Source organism: Aulonocara stuartgranti, assembly GCF_965226115.1.
Source record: "Aulonocara stuartgranti genome assembly, chromosome: 10".
Taxonomy (NCBI): domain Eukaryota; kingdom Metazoa; phylum Chordata; class Actinopteri; order Cichliformes; family Cichlidae; genus Aulonocara; species Aulonocara stuartgranti.
Window position 1 is genome coordinate 29,386,157 of NC_138946.1, and position 20,102 is coordinate 29,406,258.

The 20,102-nt window shown below is 41.7% G+C and overlaps 1 protein-coding gene and 1 long non-coding RNA gene across 4 annotated transcripts in view; one reads left to right on the top strand and one right to left on the bottom strand.

Moving 5' to 3' along the window:
* ntm (neurotrimin) overlaps positions 1-20,102 on the top strand; it is a 489,818-nt gene that overhangs the window by 266,204 nt on the left and 203,512 nt on the right. The window lies entirely within an intron of this gene.
* LOC309715830 overlaps positions 1-20,102 on the bottom strand; it is a 31,064-nt gene that overhangs the window by 4,364 nt on the left and 6,598 nt on the right. Inside the window, exon 2 of the long non-coding RNA XR_014279319.1 lies at positions 9,301-9,385. This is a non-coding gene — a long non-coding RNA (uncharacterized lncRNA). The remainder of the gene's footprint in view (positions 1-9,300; positions 9,386-20,102) is intronic.

Here is a 20,102-nt window from a genome sequence, read left to right on the forward strand (position 1 = left end):
TTAATACATTTGCTGTATTTTACAGCTGTTTCCATGAGTAAGGTGAGTTACCGTAAAAATAATGTAATCTCATGGAATTTTCCCACAATTACATGAAAATTACAGTACTAAACTGCTAGCATCCTTTAGAGTTTTTTTACTGTTGATTTTGCACTACTAAGCTATGGAAATTACTGCAAAGGCTAACAGTGCAGTGTATCAGGTAAAGATCCACAGCAATGACAATAATCTCTTGAGCTGACGCTTCTCCAGGTTTGCTCAACATATTCCATAACAAATGCTGGCACCATGAACATGCGGACTGATCCAGAGGGCGGAGGACGGTAGTCACGTGGCATTTTCAAAACACATCTTTCATCCTTCCGCACTGAGAAGCAAAACTTCCAGCTTATTTAGTTTTTCTAAGTAAAAATTGAGTTCAGCCTATTTAATATTTTTAATTAAACGCAATATTACATTTTACAGTGCAGAGTATCAGGCAAAGGCTAAAAGCATGAAAATCAAGATGAATTAGTATTGGCAACCCTGCGTTACTTCTTCAGAAAAGGTTTACATCCCTTCACACTTTTCCAAAGCAGTGCATGGTGATGACAGTAAAAAAAAAGCAGAAGTTGTACAGCGTGCAATGTTTGGTAGCATATGCCCCAATGAGAATAATCAGTTTGACTTGTTAAAGAAAGGGGCTAAACTTTGCCATCATGATTTTTGTTTGAGCCTGAATAAATTTATTGTTATCCTGCAGGATTTTGTTGCAATCTATAACATCTTTATACCCACAATGAAACATTCTCCTTCTTCACGTGTTAAGTGATGGTGAAACAAGGGAGATTTGCACGTTTTCTGCACAAATTCAACAGAGGAAAGACAGTTTCTGCTGCAGATATTTACAATTGTCAGAACTAGCACAGACTACATTAGTAGAAATGGCATTGTGGTCAGAGTGCTCTTTCAGTCATGATGTTACAGTGTGATGCATAAAGATTGATGGCTGAAAGATAGGTTTGGCTAGTTGGCATGCAGGGAATAACATGCCAGGGGCATCAATGGAAACACTTTTTTTCTTTTAAAAGCCTTTTCCATCACTGGTTTTTTACTAAGGTCAATGGTGCAGCAAAAGTATTTATATCCATTCAAACGAACCTGAACTATTAAAAAGGAAGAAGGCTAGGATACAGCCTTGTGGCTAAAATAAAGATACTAAAGTTGGTTATGCAGTGGCTCCTTGAATTACTTTTTCCAGATTCAATGTCAAGTTGGAGGTTTGTTTAATAGACACATTTACACTGTTAAAGCTGTGAGCTACATTGACACTGGAATGTGATAAATATTTAACATTTATTGGCATTCTCTTTAAATGTACTAATTACAATATTTCACCACTGATGACATTTCACTTCTAGGTGACGCCATCTTTTGATGCAAGTTGGTACCAGATAAAATGCCACTATTTGCTGTGGCTTTGAATGAGATAATTCGTTTTCAGTTTCAAAATTACACAGCAGTTGTCTTTGCATCCTGTGCATGGCATGAGTTCATTTTGGAAGCCTGTAAATTATTTAAATGTTCAACATTTGAAACTATGTTTATCAATCAAATAGTATGTTGATGCTAATCGTGTTTGAAAGATTTGTAGGTAGGATATGAAAACTCACCCAAACAAAAAATTTTATCTATTGTTTATCACTAAATTGCTTACTTGCTTATACCATAAGATACTGTATTTTTATGCCATCTCATACAATACCAAACATAATATTTTTCTGCATCAATGATACAGGAAAGAAGGCTTGATCTTAGAGGGGGCAAAGCAGTGCATTTAAATTTCATGTAAATGTAAAGGCATTGCTTTACCATCGTTCCTTTGGAACAAAGGTAAAGCAAGAAATAGTGCTATGAATGATTTGTGTAATCATTCTGGGGACAATGAAAATTGTATTATACTTAGAACATTTTGTAAGTTGGATTTTATGTTAATACATGCTGTTCGTCTTGCCACCTCTGACAAGAAGAAGCTGAGAGTGAGAACAAGAGTGCACAAACCTGTTCTTTTATTCATACAGTCTACATACAGAAGGAATGCTTGCTGTTTATTAGACAGCACTCTTCAGTCCCCTGCAGCTTTTTGACAGTACTGAATAAATGTTGTTTTTCTTAGGCTGCTTAACATACAGCAGGGAGAGCTGAACTTCATTAATAAAAAAAAATACATAAAAATCAAACCTGAATTTTACCATAGTTGCAGGATGTAGACAGTTATTGGCTGTCAGGATCTGACTTTGACTGGATGTTATTGGCAGTTACCAGAAACTTTGCAAAAGTTTTTGCGGTGTATTCGCAGGCTAATAGAATCATGCCTGACAAACCTGAGATTTTATATAGAACACCAGCCCCATCTTCTGTCTCTGCCAGGAAAAGGCAATGTTATATATGTTCATCACATCAATACCAACAAAACTGTCAGGGAATGTAGTAGAAAAAATGGGTGTTAGTTTGGTGTCAGGTTGGTTTGAATATTTATACGACTGAACAATAGCATATCATTTCATGAAGGCTGTAAATTGACTGAGAATGATATGTTTACATGCAACATTATCTGAACTGATAGAAAGCTGATTTGTTGATTTATTGCGTGGCAATGATGACTGTGCCACACTTCCAAGTAATTTTAATGATCACTGAACAGCTAGGATAGATATGCATATAATATAAGGACTTGATAACAACTGGTTGCAATTCCTGAAAATAGCAGTGCATGTGACTGCATTAGACTCAAGTCTATAATCAGAACTGTAATAAATATTAAAACTGTTATGAGATGAAATAACCAATCCTGGACAACAGAAGGCTGGATGAACATTGCCTGTAATATTCAAATGACAGGGTCAGAATTCACTGTAAAAACATTAAAGGATGGATCCATTATATCTTGTGCTAAAGCGTCAGGCTGCTGGTGGTGGTATAATGACATTTGTATTGGCACTGTTTGGGCTCTTTTGTACCAATTAAGTATTGTCCATCCCTTTATGACCATAGTGTAACCATCTTCTAATGAGTGTTTCCAGCAGAATAATGTCACATAGCTCAAATAATCTCAGTCGCCTGATCTCAGTGCATCTTTGGTTTATGGTTGAAGGGGAAATTTGCAACATGGATGCATAGCCGACAAATGAGCTTCCAGGTAATGAGTTTCTTTATTTACTCGTAGATATGCGTCACTATTAATTACTCTTTTCTTTTATGTTACTGTAAGCACTGGTTGTGTACGCTGCCTCAAAAAAACTAAGTAAAGTTTACTTAAGATAACTAAGTAAGAACAACTTATTCATTTCAAATACACAGTACTAAGAATAATCTGATGATTCTCGGGGCACAATATAAATTTTTTACCCACAGACAAACATTTCAAGTTTGAGTAAATTAAAAAACTATTTGTGGTAACTTACTTTTTAAAAAAATCACATTATGTTTTGTCATCCTTGACATTTCTAATACAACACCTATATTCATATAACACTGTATGCAAGTATAATTCAAAAAGAATAATTAACAGCACTTCTTGTAAAATTAAATCAGACCAACTTTTATTTTAAAATGCAAAAAAGTATATCAGCCAACATACTGGACACTGTTCTGCTTAACAACAAACAATTATATTACCATCACTGTTATAATGTTACAATGAAACTAAGTCTCAGATTTAATTATTCTGAAACTAAGTTTTGGCTTCCTTTAACATTGCATTGCAAGTTACATTACGTATATAATCAAAATAAAATTACATTTCTTTTGCATTCAAACACAGAAGCTTGGTGTGTTGTAATAATTTAAGGATGGCTTGTTTCCAATCGTGGCACTACTGCGTGAATGACTGTCATGGATTTAGGTGATCCAAATGTAAGTGCAGAAGAAAGTTCCTTAAGTACATTGGCAGTGGATGTAGGTTGGAGATACAATGACCTGCAGGTGACTGACCAACCATCTGTGACGGAGGACCCATCTCTCCTGGTGACCTGCAAGGAAACAATTATATATATATTTTTTGCTTTCATGAAACATTTTTTCTGCATTTGCTATAGACCAGACCCTAATTTAGACAATCACAGGCTCCCTCCCACCCTGGAGAGGTCACATTAAATGTCCCGTTTGTCAGTCTGGATAGCCCTGACCACCACCCGACACACATTAATGTCATGAAAGCATATTTTTAAAATGGACTATGCAAACATGGCCAATAACTTTTCATTCTGATAATCTGCAGAATAATTTGGGCACAAAACAAAATTCACTGTTCAAAAACTTCACTATATACTGTGCAGACAGGTGGACCCTCTAAACTAAGTTTGTGGGATATGATCTTTCAAGAAATGCAGACCAAACTATCATTGTTTGTATTTACTTACACAGCATGTCTTGTAGAATTAACTGGAGTCATCAGCAACAGCATAGAGCAGTCATATCTCAAGTCTAATAACAGAAAACAAGAAAAGATCAGTAAAGAAACAATTTTCCCAAACCAAAGCACAAATGAAACAATAAGTAAAAACAGGTTGATCTAAAGCAGGGGTAGGCAACCTTTCTGATGGCGAGTGCCATTTAAAATTTCCTCAGAAGTCAGTGTGCCATATGATTCATTTGCAATAAATTTAATAACACTCTATATGAACAGTTACACAATATATATAACCACTTTATAGTAGGGCTGCTCAATTAATCGAATTTTAATCACGATTACAATCTGGGCTTTCAACGATCATTAAAAATGACTGAGCTGATTATTAGCCCCTCCCTCATGCTTTACTCTCGCGCTGCTCCGTGTGGTAAATCAAGCGCACCGCTCTCCATTTCGAACATGCGTCACAACAATTAAGAGGACCCGAGGGAAGCTCGGCAAGCTAAGATGAAGTTATTTGGAGAGGAGAGTGACTGCCGTTGGTTGAAAAGAGGTAAAAAAAAAAACTTCAGTGGTGTGGAAACATTATGGGTTGGCGGAGTTAGACGTGGATCAAGTAGACAGTGTGTAAACTTTGCTACGATGTAGTAGCTGCACCACAGAGCAACACTGCAAAGTTCACTAAACATAGATGTTTACATTTTTCATTTATTTCTTATATTGCAAACATTTGCACTGTTTTCAGTATTTGCACACTATTTTATATTATTTTTTAAAGTCATTATTCAATACATTGTTATTGTTAACCCTTTAAAGCCGGTCAGAGCAGCACACTCCGTTTTGTGTAACTATTTTTAAATCCCTGTAGAACCTGAACCGCGTAAGCTAGCGCAATAATTTGTTTTGCATATGAAACCGGAGGAGTTGTACTTACATCTTGTGCCATCAGCTTGTCCTCGGTCACGGTTTCCTTCCACATATAGCTTTGCAAAAATTGCATAAAAAGCACTTGCAGGAACAAAAACATAATATTCCAGAAACACGCTTTGCCGATCCATCAGCTGTTCTTAACACTTCCCACTTTGAAAAAGACGTCAACGCGAACTATCGCATTTCCTGCCCGAAACCGGAAGTGATGTCATTTTCGCGGAAAATGTAGTTTTTTACTTGTAGGCCTTAAAAGCCTATACTAGTGTTTTTATAAGTCATGTTTGACTTTTCTGAATAGTTGCTGGGATGCTTAGAACTTGAATTGCACAGCTGGAAATAGTTTGATGCACGTGCTGTTTTCTTTGCAAATTTGCATCATAGGATTGTTTTTTTGTTTTTCCTGCAGTATATAAAAATTGCTGTATCTCTAAAATAAAACTATGAAGACACTCAAAATAAATTTCCTGTTGTTGTAAACTATTTTTTGCAACTTTTTTGTATTTAAAGTTTTGAGGGATAAACCTCTAAAATTTCTCCAAGTAGAAATATATGTAAAAAAACAAAAAAACAAAAATGATTTTCAATTTTTTTGTAGTTCATTGCACTTGTTTGCAATTAATGTAGTTACTATGGACTTAATGCATACATATTATTAAAATATGGGCTATAACAGTTGTATTGATGTATAGCAACTTGAAATGCTCCCACAAATGGCACTAAAGCATGTAAAAAAAATAATATAAGCTCTGACGGACTTGGTTCTATGGTATCTCTTAAAGGGTTAAGATAAGATAAGATAAGATAAGATAACCTTTATTAGTCCCACACGTGGGAAATTTGTTTTGTCACAGCAGGAAGTGGACAGTGCAAAAGTTATGAGGCAAAAATTAGAATACAATAAGAATAAATACAGTACACAACTGTACAGAATAGAATAAAATAAAATACTATATACAGTAGAATAAAATAAAATAAATAAATATTGTCAAATAATCGTGATCTCAATTTCAGTGAAAATAATCGTGATTATCATTTTTGCCATAATCGAGCAGCCCTACTTTATAGAATTATATTGGTTTGCAGATGTTGGCAGCTACCAGCGAATAGTTATCAGCTATTTTGAAACAAAATAGACACTTTTTATCCATAACAAGAACTCCATAACAGCAGATCAACTGTACAACAGAAAATACAAATGCTATTTATGGTCTCCTCACAACAATAATAAGAAAAATAAACTAAGCCAATATGGCATGTCTGTTAATACAGAGACACACATGTTAATGTGATCTTTGGTCCGTGTATTTCCGTGGTGCTGATGCTGTGCTGAGCGGAAAGCTCCTGAAGCTTTTGAAGTGTCAGAATGTGGAAAGCTAACAACGTCCCTCTCACCAGTAGGCTAAGTTATTTTTAGCCAATTACAAGTTGAATCTGGTAGTTGGGGTCGTTAGCTAAGATACCGTCATTAAGAAGAGGAACAACTAATGTGTGTATGCAAGCTGATTTGCGATGTGCACCGCTGGTGCGGCCATTTATTTTTTGATGCACCTTCTCAGATTAATTCACTGCATGTCGTGCCCAGGGCTGGACTGGGACAAAAAAACAGCCCGGGCATTTTGACCAAGGACCTTCCCACCAGGTATTAAAGCCATAAAGCCTTTGAATGAAAACAAACACTGTTGTGACAGTGATGTACAATCTTGTTGGTATATGTATGATTTCTATACATTTTATGTCAGGTAAAAACTTTGGTTGTAAGCTTCAGATAATTATTTAATAACAGCCAGACATTTTAAATAAGAATAAGAAAGTATTTCTTTGTGCCCCCCTTTCCCTGTTAATGCCCCACCTGGCCCCCCTGGCAGAACTTTGCTAGATCCACCCCTGCACAGTTACCAGCCGTCAGCTACATAGAAATGATGTTATTTGTCTCTCAGAAACAGTTCATAACTTCCCTCCAACTCATTCATGTCACCTAAAAGGTAAACCTGTTTCTCCATCACCTGTTCAGCTCTGATGATTCAGTAAGGACATCTCCTGGTTTCATCTTCATGTTTCCCTCTCACCAGATATACAAACCGATATCATGACCAGCAGCTTTACAGCTGTGGCTCCAGCAAACATCAGCTGATACTAGAAATTAATATTAAATAAATTCTAACAACAGCTGATCAAGCTTAAACATGCTGCTGTTGTTTAGCGTGACATGTGGCGCAAAGTGGGTGATGTTAAGGGTTCAATATTGAGGAAGGGTACAAGAGGTGATCGAAGAATAACCACACTGATCCGGCCGGGTGAAGTCAAACGATGATTTTAATGAATACACGCGTGGGAAGACAACTCTGTACGCAGACAGCAATTGATCTTCGACTTAATCAAAGCATACACAGATTTTTATAGCATCAGGGTTTGATTTACTGACGCCCCTTCGTGCGTCACCGACAGAATATATGCACATACGTCAAATCAACCACAATGACTTTTAACACAGTTCGAAAGAACATCGTCTTCTATTTTCATGGCCGGTACTTCCTGTCTACCTTTCAGTTCTTGTCTTGAAGTGAATTGTTCCTCTTTTACAAAGACACTTTTCGCAGTTACAACCAGACATGACTAACCTCTTTCCTATAAATACATCTAACTCATGTGTGTGTGTGTGTGTGTGTATGTCACGACCTCACTCAGCCTCTATGTCACCTCTCACTTACTGTCTTGTCCTTAAATGCTCTTTCTCAATTCACCTGTTGCACTTCTGACCTTTCACCAGAACAGAGGCTCATCCTAACTGAGACTATGTATATGTCATCTACTAAATAAATGTTTTAATCAAGAGCCTCTACCAAAAGCTTAGTAAAAGACAATTTACTAAGTAATTCACCTAGTAATTCAAATAGCCTCGTCTAGCCTGCTTCTCAGAATACTTAGACTCTGCTTTCACTTCTGCAAACTCTCCTGCAACTTCCTGTCAGCCTGCTGCACTTAGTCTTTCTAAAAGACACACTGTTTAAACCTCTGAATACAATACCAATGCTGCAAATTCTATTATTAATGCAATGGTAATGATGATTATTTAACAATAGCAGTAAAATAATTTCCCTGCTCCACAGTGATAAACAAACAAGAGAGAAAAGCCGATCAGCTGATCATTGATCAGTTTCATTATTAAACTAGCAACAGGAGAGGGAGGGGAGAGAATGAGAGGAGAAGAAAAGGCAGTTGTGCAGTGTAATGACAGAATAACTCCACATTTGTGTCTTTTTCCATCCTAGCTTAAGTCCGGGACAAACTGCGTCCCTTCTCAGCTCAACACGAAACGCGTAATAATTTCTCTGAATGCGGGACGATTTGGTCTTTTTACGGGACGGTTGACAACTCTACTAACTAACCTTATGAATAAAATAAAGTTCACTATCAGTAACATCAAAGCACCCACCCAGCTGTATAGAAACTCTGTCATGCTAGTTAGTACGCAGCACAAATTATTGTAACTGACTGTAAAAATTTAGCACAACAAAAATAAACTCCACCTAAACTGGGTTTATATCTGACCCAGATAGACTGCAGGTCATAACTTCTTGCCTGAAGTTCAGTTCACCTGACAGTCGGACCGGTGGCTGCCTCGGGTCTCTGCTCCTCCTGCCTCCCCTCTCCCTGAGCCACCTGCTGGCCTCTATGGAAGCTCCGCCATAGCCAACACCAAACAACTGAGTTATTTTTACACACCGGCCAGCATCTGGCCAATCCACCACCTTTCATTGTTTATACCGTTACAAAAAAAAAAGAAGAAAATTATCGGGCCACCGAGCATGCCCGATGGCTAGCCCAGCTATGGTCGTGCCATCAGTTAACCCTTCGCGTGCTAACTGTGGCACGCGTGCCTAGGGTTGCCAACCCCTGATCTAAAGTATGATTAAAGTTTAGCGTGATTAATATAAATGACACTGATGATTACTAATATATTGGAAAACCAAAATACTTACCACTCAGTTGATGTCTTTCTGTCCAACAGTTTCTTTTCTAGACTTTTAAGAGTTTGATGTAATGTGGGGAGTGCTGGTCTCGAGCCTCAAAGACAGTAAGAAGCAAGCAGAGAAAGAAAAAACACAAAATTAGAAGCTGATTTGATCCTTAATGGCTATGCAGCCATTAAAACTTACAACACAGAAGGTCAATGTAGACCTTATACAACCAAATTAGACTAGCACATATGGTATTAAAAACACCATCTACTACTGTGTCTGAATGTGTGGTCCTGGCACTGTCAGTTTAGGCCTGAAGAGATATGTGTTTAAAAAAAGACCACCTAATTTAAATGTGTTTGTTAAAGGCTAACGTCCCATATAAACAGACTCTAATAAGCGCAATGACCAGATAAAGCATGTGGCAGTGTTTATATGTAACATAGGCTACCGCAAAATATTGCAGATTATTTCATTTTAGAAAAATTTAATTTATTTGTTTAGAAGGATAAGCTAAATTACTTTATTTTCAACTACAAAGCCAACCTAGACTTTAACCACTGAACAGGCCACTAATCTTGTTCACAGCTTCGGACTTTCACAACAAAACTTGTGTCTAAACACAATTTTTAATAAAACAAATACTACTACTGGTGGCGGCTGTAGCTCAGGAGGTAGAGCAGGTCATCTACTGATCGGAGGGTTAGTGGTTCGTCCCTGACTCCTCCAGTCTGCATGCCAAGTATCCTTGGGCAAGATACTAACCTAAATTGCTAAATTGGAGTATGTGTATGAATGGTAGTTAGGAAGCACTAAGAACCTTAGAAGACAGTGCTTGTGTGATTGGGTAGAGCGTGCTTTGAGTACATATAAGAATCAGTCCATTTACTAAGAGCACTATTATTATTAAAGTGTAATTAAACAGAAATATTGGTTAAATGTAAAAACAGTTTGGATGCTTATGTTACTAAAAAAGGCTAGATTTGACATCAACAGCTGCCACAGATTTTCAAAAGCTGCCAAAAAACATAAGAATAAATGCAGGGGTAGGGCTGCTCAATTAATCGAATTTTCATCTAAATTACGACCTGGGCTTTCAACGATCATTATAAATGACTGAGCCGATTATTAGCACCTCCCTCGTGCTTTACTCTCGCGTTGCTCCATGTGGCAAATCGAGCGCACCTCTCTGCGTTTCGAACACGCCTCACAAAAATTAAGAGGACCCGAGGGAAGCTCGGAAAGCTAAGCAGAAGTTATTTGGGGAGAAGAGAATAATGTCATGGCTCGGCTGTGTGGCAGGCAGGAGGAGGACCCAAAATGCAAAACTCACACACACGGGGATGAACTCAAAAAGCAGCTTTATTGCTGACAAAAGATAATAGGAGATACAAAACTAAACTGGGAAAAACTAACGTAAAGCTCACCAGGAAACACGGGGGAATCACACACAGCATGAGGGAGAACGCGACGCCGAACAGAGGGAGACTCAGACAGAAATACACAGAGGGTAAACGAGGAAAGTGGGCACACACGGGGAACACAGGTGACACTGATAATCATAACGAGACAGGGCGGGGTGAACTGAACATGACATGTACAGGCACAGAGGTTCAGACAGGAGGAGAGAGAGCACGGGGAAACACAGACATAACGGGCTGGGGAAACATGAAACAACCACAAAGGGAGACGAGGGCTCATAAATACATAGAGGGCACACAGGGGGGAGAGAGAGCATGGGGAGAACTTAGACATAATGGGCAGGGGAAACATGGAATAAAGACATAAGGAGAGACGAGGGCTCACAGATACACAGAGGGGCACACAGGGGGTAAAAACCATGAAGGGAAAACACTTAGGGAACAACACAACAGGGCAACTCAGAAAACATGGCCTAAATAAAGAACAAAATACAAAAATACATGAAAACTAAGAATACTGGGCCCACATGGCCCAGGACCATGACACCACCCCCCCCTAAAGGGCTGGCTCCCGACAGCCCAAACCCGAGAAACAAAACACAAGCGAAACAGAAAACACCCCACCCAGGGCGGGAGGCGGGGGACCAGGACGGAGGGAACAAAACGAACCAAAAACAAGGAGCACGAGAACAAAACTGAGTCCACAAATACACCAAAGAGTCCAGAACAGGAAGGCGAATGTCCAAAGAGGCCCGAAGGCCAACCCGAGAGGCGACAACACAAAAGTCCAGTCCAACCGTTCCGGAGGCCGGCCACGGGAAAGGTGGCCACGGCGGCGGAGCAGTTCAGGGGGCCGGCCGCGCGCAAGGCAGCGGCGGCGGCGGCGAAGCAGTTCAGGGGGCCGGCCGCGCGCAAGGCAGCGGTGGCGGCGAAGCAGTTCAGGGGGCCGGCAGCGCGCAAGGCAGCGGCGGCGGCTCTCCAGTGTCAGGCGTACTGGCCGAGGCCCGGTGGGCACAGTCAAGGCGGGACCAGGCGAAGCACAGGCTGAGGCTGGACCAGGCGAAGCACAGGCTGAGGCGGGACCAGGCGAAGCACAGGCTGAGGCTGGACCAGGCGAAGCACAGGCTGAGGCTGCGGCAGACGAAGGCTCTGAGGCTGCGGCAGACGAAGGCTCTGAGGCTGCGGCAGACGAAGGCTCTGAGGCTGCGGCAGACGAAGCACAGGCTGGAGCTGCAGCTGACGAAGCACAGGCTGGAGCTGCAGCTGACGAAGCACAGGCTGGGCCAGGCGTAGCAGAAGGTGGCTGGATGGGCTCCTCGGGCCCTCCAGCTGATGTGGCATGGTGCTGGACGGGCTCCTCGGGCCCTCCAGCAGACGAGGCGTGAGGCCGGACGGGCTCCTCGGGCCCTCCAGCTGAGACAGGAGGCCGGACGGGCTCCTCGGGCCCTCCAGCTGAGACAGGAGGCTGAACGGGCCCCTCGGACCCTCCAGCTGACGTGGCATGAGGCTGGTGCGGTTCTCCTGAACCCCCAGCTGACGAGGAAGGTTGCTGAACGGGCCCCTCGGACCCTCCAGCGGAGACAGGAGGCTGAACGGGCCCCTCGGACCCTCCAGCGGAGACAGGAGGCTGAACGGGCCCCTCGGACCCTCCAGCTGACGAGGTAGATGGTGGCGTGGGAGCCGCGGAGTCCTGGATGAGCTCATCCGAGCTCCCAGCAGGAGCTGATGCAGAGCCAGAGAGATTTGAGACCCCTGGCTGAATGTTAAGCTGACCAGCGGACCGTACTGCTATCGGGGACTGGGCTACAGGAGCTACTGGGGCCTGCGCTACAGGCGGCACTGGAGCTACTGGGGCCTGCGCTACAGGCGGCACTGGAGCTACTGGGGCCTGCGCTACAGGCGGCACTGGAGCTACTGGGGCCTGCGCTACAGGCGGCACTGGAGCTACTGGAGACTGAACTGGGGGTGACACTGGAGACTGAACTGAGGGTGGCTGCGAGGGAGCTAACTGAACTGAGGGTGGCTGCGAGGGAGCTAACTGAACTGAGGGTGGCTGCGAGGGAGCTAACTGAACTGAGGGTGGCTGCGAGGGAGCTAACTGAACTGTGAAGGGCTGCGAGGGAGCTAACTGAGTTGTGAGGGGCTGCGAGGGAGCTGACTGAGCTGGCCTGGGAGGAGAAACACGAGCAGGAAAAGGAGCAGGCTCAGAAAAAACTGTCCGAGAAATGGCAGGCTCAGGGTCGACAAAAATAGCTCTATCAAAGATGAACCCGCCGTCCACTTCATGTTTTGTAGTCTTAGCATTGTCCGGTTTATGGCGGCGGGCGCGCCGCCTCCTTCGAGCAGAGGAAGCTGGCGCGATGGGCGCTGATGGCGCCAACACAGAGGGTGACGTAGTGGTGAGTTCCCCGTCGTCCGCCCCCATCCTTGCCAGAAATGAGGCAGGCGAAAAATAGCCTAAGCGGATCGGAGACGGCGAGCGGCTGGTAGGCTGTGCAGCAGGTGAGAGGTCCTCCTCCGGGATGAGCCAGGGTTTCCACCGGAGCTCGTCCTCCCGATAAGCCCGTAACACCTGCTGCCACTCTTCCTCGCCAAAGTCTATGGCTTCCGTTGTCTCCGTGCGCCACGCCGTGCGGCCAGACCGCGGTGAAGACGCGGAAGCCGGCGGGGTGCGGGCGGAAGGTGTGTCAGTGGCGAGCCTCACCGTTCCAACTCTGACCGCTACTGGCTCATGAGACAGCGGCGATGACACCCGTTCACGGGATGGAGGTGTGGGTGCTGAGGCGGCATTCAGGACCCTCTGGGCCAGCGCACGGGCACGAAGCTCCTCCTTAAGGGGGCCCAGGGAGTCAAACGCCTCGACGAGGTGGGGGAGCTGTCGCAACCGTGGCTCCCGCAACAAAACGGCGTCCACGGCCGCCAATCCTGTGGAAACCACACTTGGATCCGCGCATCCGATGATGCGATCCATAATGCGGCAGAGCCGGTTCAGCTCCTCCCCTACCTCCTCTGAAATGTCCGCTGAGTCCGACATGGTCGCGTCGTCCTGGAGGTCCGCGGAGGGGTTGTGAACTGCTGGGTCCATATCGTGGTCGCGTTCTTCTGTCATGGCTCGGCTGTGTGGCAGGCAGGAGGAGGACCCAAAATGCAAAACTCACACACACGGGGATGAACTCAAAAAGCAGCTTTATTGCTGACAAAAGATAATAGGAGATACAAAACTAAACTGGGAAAAACTGACGTAAAGCTCACCAGGAAACACGGGGGAATCACACACAGGATGAGGGAGAACGCGACGCCGAACAGAGGGAGACTCAGACAGAAATACACAGAGGGTAAACGAGGAAAGTGGGCACACACGGGGAACACAGGTGACACTGATAATCATAACGAGACAGGGCGGGGTGAACTGAACATGACATGTACAGGCACAGAGGTTCAGACAGGAGGAGAGAGAGCACGGGGAAACACAGACATAACGGGCTGGGGAAACATGAAACAACCACAAAGGGAGACGAGGGCTCATAAATACATAGAGGGCACACAGGGGGGAGAGAGAGCACGGGGAGAACTTAGACATAATGGGCAGGGGAAACATGGAATAAAGACATAAGGAGAGACGAGGGCTCACAGATACACAGAGGGGCACACAGGGGGTAAAAGCCATGAAGGGAAAACACTTAGGGAACAACACAACAGGGCAACTCAGAAAACATGGCCTAAATAAAGAACAAAATACAAAAATACATGAAAACTAAGACTACTGGGCCCACATGGCCCAGGACCATGACAAATAATGGCTGCTGAAGAAAGAATGCCGTTGGTTGAAAAGAGAGGTAAAAGAGCTTCAGTGGTGTGGAAACATTATGGGTTCGCAGAGTCAGACGGGGATCAAGTAGACATAATGTGTAAACTTTGCTACGGTGTTGTAGCTGCACCACAGAGCAACACTACAAATTTATTCAATCATTTGAAGACCGCTCACAAAGTGACATACAATCAAACAATGAAGGAGCATAGAGAAAAACTCTCGACAACACCTGCTTCTTCCTCACAGACCTCCATTCACGCACGCTACCCTGTCCAATGCGACTAAATATCCCACCAGCTCCCAGAGACACAAGGAGATAACAAACGCGGTAACGTTTTTCCTCGCCAAAGACCACTGCTCATTTCATTTATTTTTTATATTGCAAACATTTGCACTGTTATCAGTATTTGCACACTATTTTATGACAATCTTTAAAGCCATTATTCAATACATTGTTATTGATAAATAAATATCATCAAATAATCAAAATCTCAATTTCAGTGAAAATAATCGTGATTATCATTTTTTCCATAATCGAGCAGCCCTATGCAGGGGTAACAAATATTCAGTTCATATGTTCTAAAAGTTCATATGCATTGAAAGCATGCCCCCACCCCTAACAGCTGCATCAGGTTTCATGCAATAATTCACTTTTCTATTTCAAACCAATAACAGTAAATTTCACTGAGAATATGTTGTGTAAGGGTTTTAAAGCTGTGGGTTAATTTTTAAGTAACATGAGCTGAGGCAGCAGCATGCACACAGATATTCGGTGATATGAAAAGCTAACATTGGCAAACTGGACAGTAATATTTTTAATTAAGCACACTTTAACTAAAAACACGCATTTCTATTGCTGTAGATAAGATATTTCTTATACTTCTTACTTTTGGGGATAAAATTATATCAGTAGAATAGCAATGATGACAATGTGAACTAACACAGAAGTATGTGCTTACAGTAAAAGGAATGGACAGATAATGTCTTATTTTGTTCATTTTTTAAACATGTTAAGATGCAAGAAAGAAAAACGCAAACAATTAAAAGGAAAGAAAAGAAAAGAAAAAGAATAATCATAGTGAATAACTTATCATGTGCTCTCTGTGTGTACCCTTACTCTGCTTCTTTCCCTAATATACCTGGGATAGGTTTCAGCCCTTCCTTTGACTGTGAGAAGGATAAGTGGAAGAGAATGGATGGATGGAATAACTTACACTAACATGTCCAGGAGTAGCAAGAAGCACAAGGTTATTTAATCCGATCCCCTTCCAATTATTTAGCATCTAATAAGCATCACTTCTTCTTTTCATCATCAGTGTTTATGGCCTATCCTGTTCGAAATCCTTCATTATGATTTGTTGCTGTCATACTATTGTGAGTGCTAAAGGCCCTAACTTAATAACTGATATCAAGACACAACCTGATATCATGGCAAAGCATGTAATAGACACACCAGTCCACTGTGTAAATACTGTGTAATCCACATGTGAAATTATCTCCCGTGGGAGGAGATAATATACTTAAAGCCAAGAAGTCACTAGTTAGCAAGAAAGTTATGGAGTACATTTCAGGGTCTGTAATTGCCAGAAATGATTAAGCTAGCAGCTAATATGCATTTATATGTCAATGTGTGAATAATGTGTTTTTAAACACTTTCCTGTAATTATTTTCGTGGTGGCTTGAAATAAAACATCTCCCTCTGCTGGTACCACTTCACGTTTTGGTGAGACAAAGCGTGAAATGGACATGGTCTACTACATGTTTTGCTGCAATACTGGGCTGCAAGACATCATAAAATTTCACAGAAATAAAAGAAAACAAGACAAATATGCCATTAATTAGATCCTAGCAGCAGGAAGGTTGGCTCTCTAAATATTACATTCTGACTTTCACACACCCAATGGCCTCCCTACCATGTCAGCCTGGAGGCAGAAGCTCTTCCACTGCAGCTTGCCATTTTCCATACCTGAAATCACCCACACAAGGCATTTGTACACCCCCCATTGTTCACCATTATGGTTAAAGGAAGTGGAGTTAACTGAGGTTCAGCATTATCAGCCTACATGCCATAGGTGGCTGTGAGTCTATCAGCCTTGAAAGGAAAGGCTTAATAACAGTCTCATTAAGAGCATAGCCCATTACTGATAAGGGTCCACTTTAGATGCACTAATTAAAAGCAAAGGGGGGTGGCAGAGTGGGTAAATTGGACACAGTCAGTGAAACTTTAAGTTTCATGGTGAAAGTCTTTCTCTGTACCTTGACGCACCTCATCAAGGTGCTATAGACATACCTTACCACTGCTGCCAAATGATAATACGTGTGTATCAAAAACGCTGTGGTATCTGTGGGAATGCATTTTTAAAACTGAACTTGAATGTAGTTGCCCACTTGATGGCAGAAGTGTTCTACTATATTTCACATATAGGTCTTTGCCACTGTCTGTCTGTGCAGGGAGAAGAAGAACTCAGGGAAGTAGGAAGACACAGGAAATCAGTCGTGGATGTCATGAGTATCACAGCGGTGTGCAGACTGATATATACTCTTGCCTGTTTTGTGTGTGTCAAATAAGTTGATTGCGTAGGAAGACAATGAAGTGTTTCTGCTGGGATTTCATGATAAGATGTTAGAAAACTGTAGAAGCAGCGATCCAGTTTTGCCTTTTTTTTTTTAAGAGAGAATCTCTCTAATGTATGTGCTGGTGTTTTAATGATATCAAATATTAGTCTTTGATTAAGGTTTAAGGTACCATAAGTCGATAATGCTAATGCTACTTTTAAAATGAATTTTACAGCAAATACATTACAGACCTGATTGCAGGCAACAGTGGGGCTTGGCAGAGCTAAAAGTATTCCTCCATTACCAGAAGCCTCAGGTAATCTGTGTCAACCGTTAAAAGCATTTTGATCACAGAGCAGTCCCCATTTAGACCTCTGTGAAAAGACAGGAGGAAATTATTAGCCTTATAGAAACTGTGTAGCCCACCAAATTCGTTTTCTGCTCCTGGCAGCATTTTGTTGAGACACTTCAAACTTCCTCTTTGTTGTTTCACAAACAAACAAACAAAAAACCCTACATCAGTGGATTTTATGCTATGGGATACAACAGTTCTGAAATTACTTTCATCCTTGAAAAGGGGGAGAATAAGTGACAGTCAGGAAATACTGCGCTTGGCAGCCCATGTGCACGTGGCTTGCCGTCCTACTTAGAAACAAACATGCATGCCTAATAGAATGGCTCGAGCAAGCAGAAAATAAATTTCCTGCTCTATAACACTTCAGTTATCTTTGGTTTCATCCCTGTTCATTTCAGTGCTGATGCTAGTTCAGTCATCGATGGTAAGGGCAAGGACTGCTCATACACAAACCATTTCTCTTCTGTGAAGAATTGATTTAATGACAACATACAGTGGCCGCAATCAATGGAGCAAAGGAAAAGGCATATTATGAAGAAAGGAAGACGAATAATGGAGGATCACAGAGCCATTTCCATCACTTTAACTAGCATCCTTTTCCAACAGAACAAACCAGTTTCTAAACTCGAAGTATATAATCATTGACCCACTCCCTTCCCACAACCCAGTAGAGTCATATCTAGGATCATAGCATGCAGTACTAGATAATTTTACTTTAAATCCCATCTGTTTCTTCCTCTCCTATATGAGTTCACATCCACTTATCGTTCATTTGATTAGATGTCTCATCAAACTGAAAGAGCATATTTTTTTCTCAGTCACAGCAATCATGACATTGCTTTGGTGCTACAAAAGGTTTCAGAGGCTTTTATGATAATGAGTATCACTATTCAGGGCTTTTTACACTTGTCCTACATATAATGACTTCTGTTCTTGTGCCCTGTACTGCGATGATTATTTTCACATAATATTGTTTGTTTTAGCCCTTTTTATTCAGTATAAAATAATCTTCCTGCATTATAAAGTTCCAGTGCAGTGCAATGGAAATCAAATGCTTGTGAATTTGTTCAGACACAAGAAATCAGCGGTAGATGTCATGAGTATCACCATGCTTCTTTGCTAAAGCAGCAACCAAGCCCCAGACAGTCACACCATCACCACCATGTTGGACTGTTGGTATAAAGGTTTGCCATTTTTGCCCAGTCTCCTTCTTCATTTTGTGATCTGTACCAGTACCACCTTTCTGCTCTCAGCTAACATCAGCTTTATTGATGCTAGCTGCATCATTAGTGATGCTTACTGAATAATAATGATTATTTAGTGAGCACTTTTTAAAAGCCCCCCTGCAAAGAGGATCACATGCGACAAATCAAACCCCCTTCATAAAAACATCGGATCTGAAAGAAGTGTCATGGGTTGTGGTGCGTAGGAGACTCAAATGTAAACAAGTAAACTAATAAATAAATCTTGTATAAGGTGGTGCAATGTCCAGTAAATACAGATTTCCACTAATGCTTGTACTAGAACCAGTGCAAGGCAAACAAACCAGTTCAGACTGATGAAGATGTATTCATGTACAGCATGCGTAAAATTACAGTAACAGGCCGGCTGTAAAAGAAAAACTGACTTAACAATGTACATATAGGTATAAATTGTAAGGCTTGTCTTGTTTAAAAGAAAATGTGGAGAATATGGATAAGGGTGTATGTAAGACATACATGCAGTCTCGCCATGATGTAGCAAACACAATGACATTTTTTAAAGTATAGATGCTTGTGTAGGTTTTGAAGAGACTGAATGATTCCTAACTATATGTCTAGGAAAATACATGGGAGGGCACTTAGCGGTTTAGATTTGCACAAACCATGAAGTCTCCAAAAAAATATTGTTGCCAGCGCACTTCATGAGCCAGCACACTTTTTAACCATAAAGTGATATTGTTATAAACCCCCTCACATATGGAAGATCACATTGTCAGAAGAACATAATGATACAACTTAACTTAAATCCCTAAGAATCACATTAATAAAGACAAAGGTTGATGCGTTTAAATGACTTGGTTTTGCAGTTCAGTGCAGTGGAGTTAACTAAATACATCAAATGGGGTGGCTGTAGCTCAGGCGGTAGAGCAGGTCATCTACTGATTGGAAGGTTGGTGGTTCGATTCCTGGCTTCCCCTAGTATGCATACCAAATATCCTTAGATACTAACCCCAAATTGCTCTCCAATGCATCCATCGTAGTGCGTGTGTGTGAATGTTACTTAGAAAGCACCTAGAAAAATGTGCTTGGGTGAATGCACAAGTTGTGTAAAGCCCTTTGAGTGCTCAGAAGAGTAGAAGAAAAGAAAGAACCAGTCCATTTACCAGCAAAGTCAGCTACTTTTGCTGACTATTACAACTTGCACCCAGAGTGCAAGTGTTTTAGAATAAATATTTGTTAGATTAAAACTGATCCCTGTTAAAAAATAAAAGAATAAATAAAAATTACTGCTATGAGCGGTGGACTAGCATAGCTATTGCGCAGTTTGCAGTGATGATGCGCTCCACTTGGAAATAACAGTCAGTAACCACAGGTATCGTAAAATCATCCTGAACCTGAAGATAGCATTATGAGATGCTATCCTTATTTCCAGTTTCCCTCTTTTCTTTTCTGTTCATTACTTTCAGTGAAAGATGTCA